Consider the following 8,889-nt stretch of genomic DNA (forward strand, 5'->3'; position numbering starts at 1 on the left):
CTTACCACAGAGGTCTCCCCACATCCTACTGTAGAAAGCATCCCGCCCTCACTCTCCATTCAAATGTCCTCTTACCACAGAGGTCTCCCCACATCCTACTGTAGAAAGCATCCTGCCCTCACTCCCCTTGCCTTTGCCCTGTGTCGTCTTCCTCCTCCGGGGCACTTAGGTCACCTGACACGTTGTATTCTGATTTGTCTACTTGTCCACCGCCTCTCCCCCGCTGCACCAGCTTCACAATGGCAGGCACTGTGTGCTGTTCCCTGCTGTATCCTCACGCCTATGGCAGAGCCTGGGATGCTGCAGGCATGGAATGAATACTTGGTGAACGAATGACTGCCGTTTGCTGAGGGACTACTTTCTCTAAAGCACAGCTCTGAGCCTGATAGGCTCCTGTGCAAAAAGCCCCAGCCACAAAGCCAAGTCCAACAGCATAAGCGCTTAGGACCTGGCCTCAGCGTCTCCTGCTGGCCTGTTTTCCCTCTCCTGATGCCGGTTCTAGCTGGTTGTGTTGACTTGCTCCTCTGCTCCTACACCTCCTTCTCCTCCAAGGCTTCAATCTTGCTGGTCCTCCCACAGCCAGCATGAACACCATGGTCCTTGTCTGACCCTCCAGCCTCAGCTGCTGAATCTGCACCTTCTCAATATTCATATCTCCACCTCGCCCACAGCGCTGGTCCCAGAGCCTGGACTCAGTTACTCTTAAACTTGCTTCAATACCAGATTCCCAGGATACAACCTAAAAATGCTGATAACCAGGCCCCACCCCTAGAGAATCTGATTTAAGTCGGTCTGGAGTGGAGACCAGGAGCGGGGCGGTTTATGTGCTGCCCAGGTGGTTTTAATGTGCTGTGGGCCAAGCCCAGGGTCTGGCAAAGGTCAAGCACAAGCAGGAGCTGGTGTTTTGTTGAAATTCTTTACCAGGCAGCCCTGCACGGTAAGAGGAACAGGAAAGAATTAACTCAGAAAACCTGTACCGTCCACACCTGCACATTCCTAAAAACAGGTTTGGCCTTTGACCCGCTCCGCTCCGAGAGACTCTCTGAGCACTTCAGGCAGGCTTCCTGATGAGTGTTTTTCTTCACCTGGGAGCCTTGGGCCATTCCAGTCTATGCTAATTAACAATGTGATTCATTGCTGGGTGTGCGGTAGGCTGGAGGGGGCTGGAGATTGAGTGACTGAGGTCAACTATACCTGCATGACCATCTCCTAATAAAAGCCCTGGACACCAAGACTCAGGGCAGCTTCCCTGGCTGGCAGTACTCCACGTAGGCTGCCACAAATGGTTTCCGGGAGAAGTAAGCACTGTCACAGGGCTCCGCTGGGAAAGGACTGGAAGCTTGCACCTGTGTCTCCCGGACTCCGCCCTATGTGCCTCTTTGCTGCTTCTTTCATTGTAATAAACAATACACGTGAGTATAAAGGCTGACTCGAAGGCCAAATCCTCTGTTAAATGTTAGGCCAGTCATGATGGCCCCCACCTGTAATCCCAGCACTTTGGAAGGCCAAGGTGGGAGCATAGCTTGAGCCCAGGAGGTTAAGGCTACAGTGAGCTGTGATCCAGCTACTGCACGCCAGCCTGGGTAACAGTGAGACCCCGTCTCCAAAATAAAAACAGAAAAACTTTAAACAAACCAAATTTAATGGAATTTAATTGAGCAAAGAACGGCTCACAAATCTAACAGCCCCCAGAACCAGAACTCCAGGCCTGCCACCTGGCCAGGTAAAATGCATGGACAGAGACAGTAAGTGATGTACAGAAAGCACACGTGAGGCGCAGAAACAGCTGGGCTGATTGCGCTGGCTGCAATCTGAACAGCTGGCTGCCTGTGATTGGCTGAAACTCTGTGACTGCTACAAGAGGAGGTGACAGTCTGTTTAAATATCTAGTTTGGTTACATCTGGTCTCGAACTCCTGACCTCAAAGTGATCCGCCCACCTCAGCCTCCCAAAGTGCTGCGATTACAGGTGTGAGCCACTGTGCCCAGCCTGAGATTTATTCTAAGCCAAATATGAATGATCTTGGCCTGTGACTCAGCCCTCGGGAGATCCTAAGACCACGTACACAAGGTGGCAGGGGCACAGCTTGGTTTTACACATTTCAAGCAGACCTAAGACATCAAGCAAATACACTGAAGATATCTACTGGTTTGGTCAGAAAGGCAGAGCAATTCCAAGGTCAGGAGGGAGGAGCTTCCAGGCCACGGTAGATTTAAAATAAAATTATTCCGATTGGCAGCTGGTTGAAAGAGTTACTGTAACTAGAAAGGAACGTCTGGGTTAGGAGAGGAGAGACCAGAGTTTTATTGTGTGGAGGAAGCCTCCAGGCAGCAGGCTTCAGAGAGAATAGAGTGTAAGTGTTTCTTATCAGACTTAAGGTCTGCGTTGATGTTCAGTGTCTGTCACTTTTCCTGAATTCCAGAAGGGAGGAGGGCATAATGAGGCATGTCCAACCCCCGCTTCCCGTCAAGGCCCGAAACAGCCTTTCAGGTTAACTTGGGAGTGCTCTGGCTGAGAGGAAGTCCACTCAGATGGTTGGGGGCCTTTGAATGTTACGTGTGGTTTCCACCAGCTTCTTTTTAAAGTTTACGGATCTGGCAATGCTGGGCCCACAGTCCCACATGGACAGCAGCCGCTGTGCAGAGTTCCTTTGGGGCACAATATGTTCTTTCCATTAAGCCACTGTCCCTGCCACTGCCAGATGCTGCAGCCAGCGCATCAGCTGCCCATTATCAATGCACATAAATGTCGTTGTTTCTCTTACACCTGCTGCATTCACTTCTATTTCCCATCAGCCACAGCACGTTTTGGGTTTGTGGCTCCTGCTTAGGAGTAAGCCCGGCAGCACCTCACAGGCTGTCTTCAGCCACTCCCCTCCCTGGGAGGCCTTCCTCCCAGGCCTCCCCATCCCAGCCCTTTACCTTCCTGCTAACACCCAGTTAGCCTCTAGGATTCCCCTCAGGAGACCCTGTGGACTCCCAGAATCCTTAGGGCGCCCCTTAATCACTAACTTAACCTCATGTATTATAATTATCTATCATTTTATTTACATTACTTCCCTTTGCAAAGAGACCTCTTAAGAGCAGAGGTCCTAATAATATCTTATTCATTTGCTGATTCTCAGCATCTTGTCCAGAACAGGCCTTCAACTAACGTTTGGAGAACTGTCACTGAGTGAATGAACACAGTAACTTGTAAAGAGCAGGTGCAGAGAATGTGATCAGCGTGGGGAACTATGATGGTTCAGAATGGCCAGAGGGCATGGCAGATTTGGGGAAGCACCAGAAAGCGTCTGATCTGCCCAGCGAAAGAGCCTGGACTTTATCCTGAGGCATTGGGGATGTTCCGGGGGTGCACACAGGATCACCCGTGCCTTCCGCACAGCTGAAGGCAAAGGGCCCAGCGAGGGGCGTCTCTGGGAAGGCATGTGGGCCTAAATCAAAACTGCACCTGAGAGATGGAGAAGGGGGAAGAGGAACTGCTGCCAAACGGAAGGGACTGAAGGCAGGTGTGCAGAGAAGGAGTGGGGAGCCTGGGCTGTGCTGAGTTTCAGTGACTGGGGGGACAGCAGGCCCTGACAGAGGACGGGTTTTCCATGCTGCAGACGAGGTGGTGGACTTTGAGATGCTGGGTGGGCAGCTGGCTGGCTGAGATGCTGGCGAGGTCTGGGACTCAGAAGGGAAGTCTGAGCCTCAGGTAGTTGAGACCTAGAGTGTGGACAAAGGAGGATGAAGAGAAGGTGCAGAGTGAGGAGGGGAGAGAGGGAAGGAGGAGGAGGAGGAGGAAGAGGAGGCAGCTGGAGCGTGTAACAGCCTGACAGGTTCATCTTGCCTGCTGTCCAGAAAACCAACATGCTGAAAACAGTAGGTTTTGCAGCAAAGAAAGAATTCAATTGGCCAGTCAAGTGAATGGAGGGAAGGTAATTCCCAAATCTCCCTCTGACTGCAGTGAGCCATGATTGCACCACTGCACTCCAGCCTGGGTGACAGAGCATGAACCTATCTCAAAAAAAAAAAAAAAAAAAAATCCTGCACCTCCAAGAATATTAGCAAATTGAATCCAATGATGTATTTGAATAATTATACGGCATGATCAAATAGGAGTTAAGTATGCAAGGCTGGTTTAACATTAGAAAATCAATTAGTGTAACCTATCACATCAACAGGCTAAAGAAAAGTCGCACGATTCACACGATCATATTAATAGACACAGAAAAAGCATTTGACCAAATCCAATGCTTGTTCATGATAAAAGCTCTAAGTAAACTAGGAAGAGAGGTGACTTCTTCAGTTTGATAAAGAACATCTACAAAAAACATACAGCTGCCATCACACTTGGCAGTGAGAAACTACACACTTTCCCCGAAGACTGGGAACGTGGCAAGATGTCCCTTCTTTCCACTCTCACTTAACATCATACTAGAAGTTCTACCTGATGAAATAAGACAAGAAAAGGAAATAAAAAGATATATATTTTGGAAAGGAAGAAATAAAATCACCTTGGTTGCAGATGACTGACTGTCTATGTAGAAAATCTCAAAGAATCTATTAAAAAAAAAATCCTGGAACTAAGAAGTCATTGTAGCAAGATTGCCATAAGTAAGGGTAATATACAGAAGTCAAATGCTTTCCCACATACGAGCAATAAGCAATGGAAAACTGAAGTTAAGAATGTGAGATCATTTATATTAACGCAAGAATGGAGATACCTGGGTATGAATCTTACGAAATATGTGTAACATCTATATTAGGAGAAATAGAAAACTCTGATAAAATCAAGAACTAAATAAATAGTTATCTCATGAACATGAATAGGAAGAATCAATATTGTTAAGATGTCAGTTCTTCCCAACTGGATCTACAGATTGAATGCAATTCCAATACAGAAATCCCAGCACCAGGATGGCGGTCACGGAAGCTGGAATCCACTAAGGAGTGTGTAACGACTCATCTGCCGGAAAAAAAAAAAAAGAAGAAATCCCAGCAAATTACTGTATGGATACTGACAAAATGATTCTCAAGTTTATGTGGAGAGGCAGAAGATCCAGAATATCCAACACAGTATTAAAGAAGAACAAAGGTGGAAAACTGACACCACCTGACCTTTAGACTCACTATAAAATGATAGTAATTAAGACTATCATTTAGTGTGGTGTTGGTGAAGAAACAGACAAATGAATCAATGAAACCAAATGAAGAACCCAGAAAGAAACCCATAGAAAGAGAGTCAACTGATCCTTGACAAAGAAACAAAGGCAATAGTGCTGGAACAATGGATATCCGCATGTAAAAAAGTGAATCTAGACGCAGACCTTATGCCTGTCACAAATATTAACTCAAAATGGATTATATACCTAAATGTAACACAGGAGAAAATCTAGCTGACCTTGGGTTTGGCTATGAGTTTTCATATATAATACCAAAAGCATGCATGATACATGAAAGAAAAAAATTGATAAATTCAACCTCATTAAAATTATAAACTTCTACTCTGTGAAAGATACTGTTAAGAAAATAAAAAGAGGCTGGGCGCGGTGGCTCACGCCTGCAATCCCAGCACTTTGGGAGGCTGAGGTGGGTAGATCACCTGAGGTCAGGAGTTCAAGACCAGCCTGGCCAACATGGCGAAACCCCTTCTCTACTAAAAATACAAAAATTAGCTGGGCGTGGTGGCAGGCACCTGTAGTCCCAGATACTCAGAAGGCTGAGGCAGGAGAATAGCTTGAACCCGGAAGGTGGAGGTTGCAGTGAGCTGAGATTGCGCCATTGCACTCCAGCCTGGATGACAAGAGTGAAACTCCATTGTCTGGGGGTGGGGGCAAAAGCTCTGAACAAATTCCTCAACAAAAAAGAAATATGGATGGTAAAGAGACACATGAAAAGATGTTCAGCATCACATACCCCTAGAAAATTGCAAATTAAAACAAAAATGAGATGTCATTACATGCCTATTAGAACGCCTAGAATCCAAAACATTGACAACATCAAATGACGGCAAGAATGTGAAGCAACAGGCATTTACATTTACTGCTGGTGGGAACGCAAGAGGGAAAAGCCGCTTTGTGAGACAACTGGGTCATCTTTTCAAAGGTAAACACACTCTTGCCATATGACCCAGTAATCATATTCACCCAAATAAGCTGAACAGTATGTCCGCACAAAAACCTGCACATGAAATGTTCATAGTTTTTCTCATAATTATCAAAAATCAGAAAAAAAAAAAAAAGATGTACTTCAGCAGGTGAACAGATAACCTGGTACACTCATACCAGGGAATATTATTCAGTGATGAAAAGAAATGAGCTATCAAGCCATGAAAAGACACAAGGGCCGGGCGCGGTGGCTCAAGCCTGTAATCCCAGCACTTTGGGAGGCCGAGGCGGGTGGATCACGAGGTCAAGAGATCAAGACCATCCTGGTCAACATGGTGAAACCCCGTCTCTACTAAAAATACAAAAAATTAGCTGGGCATGGTGGCACATGCCTGTAATCCCAGCTACTCAGGAGGCTGAGGCAGGAGAATTGCCTGAACCCAGGAGGCGGAGGTTGCGGTGAGCCGAGATCGCGCCATTGCACTCCAGCCTGGGTAACAAGAGCAAAAACTCCGACTCAAAAAAAAAAAAAAAAAAGAAAGAAAGAAAAGACACAAAAGAAACCTAAATGTGTGTTGCTAAGTGAAGAAGCCAGTCTGAAAAGGCTACAAACTATATAATTGCAAACTGTATAATCTGGAAAAGGCAAAATTACAGAGAAGTAAAAGGTATCGGTGGTTGTGAATCCCTTCTAAATGAAAAATGTCAGTGGTTTCCAGGGGCTGGCGGGGAGGAGGAATGAACAGTAAAGCCTCAGGGGTTTTTAGGGAAGTGAAAAGTGTTCCGTGTACTTTAATGGTGGATACATAGCATTACATGTTTAGCAAAACTTGTAGGCCTGTAGAACCTAAAGCAATGAACGCTGGCCAGGTGTGGTGACTCACAGCTGTGATGTCAACACTCTAGGAAGCCAAGGTGGGAGGACCACTTGAGGCCAGGAGCTTGAGATCAGCCTGGTACCATAGCAACACCGCATCTCTACAAAAAAATTTTTTTAATTAGCCAGGCATGGTAGCATGTGCCTGTGTTCCCAGCTACTCAGGAGACTGAGCTGGGAGGACTGCTTGAGTCCAGGGGTTCCAGGCCGCAGTGAGCCATGATCACGCCACTGCACTCCAGCCTGGGTGACCAAATGAGACCCTGTCTCAAAATAACAACAACAAATGAACCTGAATGTAAACTATAAACTTTAGGTAGTAAGAACATATCAATATAGCTGTATCAATGATAACAAATGTACCATGCCAATGCCATGTGGAAGATGTTAACAACAGACAAAACGGGAATATGGAAGGTATAAAGGAACTGTTTTCTGTTCAATGCTTCCATAAATCTGCTTTAAGTCTATTAGTTTTTTTAAAAAAGTAAAGGTTAGGCCGGGAACGGTAGCTCATGCCTGTAATCGCAGGACTTTGGGAGGCCCAGGTGGGCGGATCACCTGAGGTCAGCAGTTCGAGACCAGCCTGGCCATCTGTATTGAAAATACAAAAATTAGCCAGGCGTGGTGGCGGGCGCCTGTAATCCTAGCTACTCGAGGGCCCGAGGCAGGAGAATCGCTTGAACCCGGGAGGCAGAGGTAGCAGTGAGCGGAGATCGCGCCACTGCACTCCAGCCTCGGCGACAGAGTGAGACTCCGTCTCAAAAAAAGAAAAAAGGAAGGCTGGAGCTGCATGGAAAGAACTCTTGGCCCAGGCAGGACTTGGAGCCAGGGAGCACAGGGAGTGGGAAGAGTGGCAGCCACGCAGGCTCCTGGGAGGAGGCAGGATCCCAAGGGCTGCCGAGCGCACAGGTGACGGGGCCGGTGAGGAAAGACAGCGCCTCGCCCCATCGTCGGCCGCTTTCTTCCACTGCTTTCCTTTCTCTCTCCTTCTCTTTCTGCTTTTACTGTGTTCTTTTCGAGTGTTCTCAACAACAGGCTGGGGGCCTGGGGGTGTGGCGGAGACGCCCGCGGACGCCCAGTTTGGCGCCCCGAAGCCTGCCGGCACCTACGCAGGGACGGCTTTGGGATGGGGCCGCGGTGCGGATCTGGTTCCCGGGCTGGAATCTGCGGCCTGAGCGGAGTCCCCTCCGGCGAGTCCTCAGTCCCGCGGGGGCAGAGGCAGCGCGCCCGGGCTCTCCCGGCTCCGGCCCGGCCCTTCCGCCCTCCCCGCACTTACCGCCGTCTCTCTCTACCTCTCCCTGCCGCGGCGAGGCCACTTCTTCCGGACGCCGGCACGCGCTGCCCCGGCAACCGTCACCAGGGAAACCAGCGTTGTCACTCGCGCGTCGTCAGCGCGTCTACGTCAGCGCGTCTACGTCAACGCGTCTTACGTCAACGCGTCTCTACGGGGGCCGAGGGGCGCCAAGCGTGGTGAAGGTGACGGAGGCGCCGACGGCGCGCGGGGCTGGGTCCCAGTGGGCAGCATCCCGAGCGCGCTGGACATTTTTACAAAGTGTTGCGGACCAAACGTTCTGCACGGAGATGTGCGTTCCGCTGTCCTGCTGGGGAGTTAAAAAGCCAACGATCGCACCACGATACTGATGGGAGGTGTTCAGGTACCTCGGGAGGAAGGCCGCGCCACGACGCCGAGTGAAGGAGGCGGGACGCAGTGCCGCGAAGTGGAGCGGTGAAGCCGCGCTTATCTCCAGCCGGGCACCCAAGCAAGACCGAAGCGGAAACCTTGACGGTGGTTCTGTTTGGGCGGTGGAACAGCAGTGCTGCGTTTTCAGTTTTACGCTTTAGAGGATTTTAAAAATAACGAACATCGTTTATTTTCATAGAGGAAAACACTTGTATATATATTTTTAATGGCACCTTC

The 8,889-nt window shown here is 48.7% G+C and overlaps 1 protein-coding gene across 1 annotated transcript in view; it reads right to left on the minus strand.

Moving 5' to 3' along the window:
- Positions 1–8,352, minus strand: part of CCDC13 (coiled-coil domain containing 13) — a 63,214-nt gene extending 54,862 nt beyond the window's left edge. The window contains exon 1 of the mRNA XM_017540986.2: positions 8,248–8,352. The gene's annotated coding sequence lies outside the window, so the exon portion shown is untranslated. The remainder of the gene's footprint in view (positions 1–8,247) is intronic.
- Between the last annotated feature and the right edge of the window lie 537 nt (positions 8,353–8,889).

This window comes from Cebus imitator, unplaced genomic scaffold (genome assembly GCF_001604975.1).
Source record: "Cebus imitator isolate Cc_AM_T3 unplaced genomic scaffold, Cebus_imitator-1.0 Scaffold129, whole genome shotgun sequence".
In the NCBI taxonomy this organism is placed as follows: domain Eukaryota; kingdom Metazoa; phylum Chordata; class Mammalia; order Primates; family Cebidae; genus Cebus; species Cebus imitator.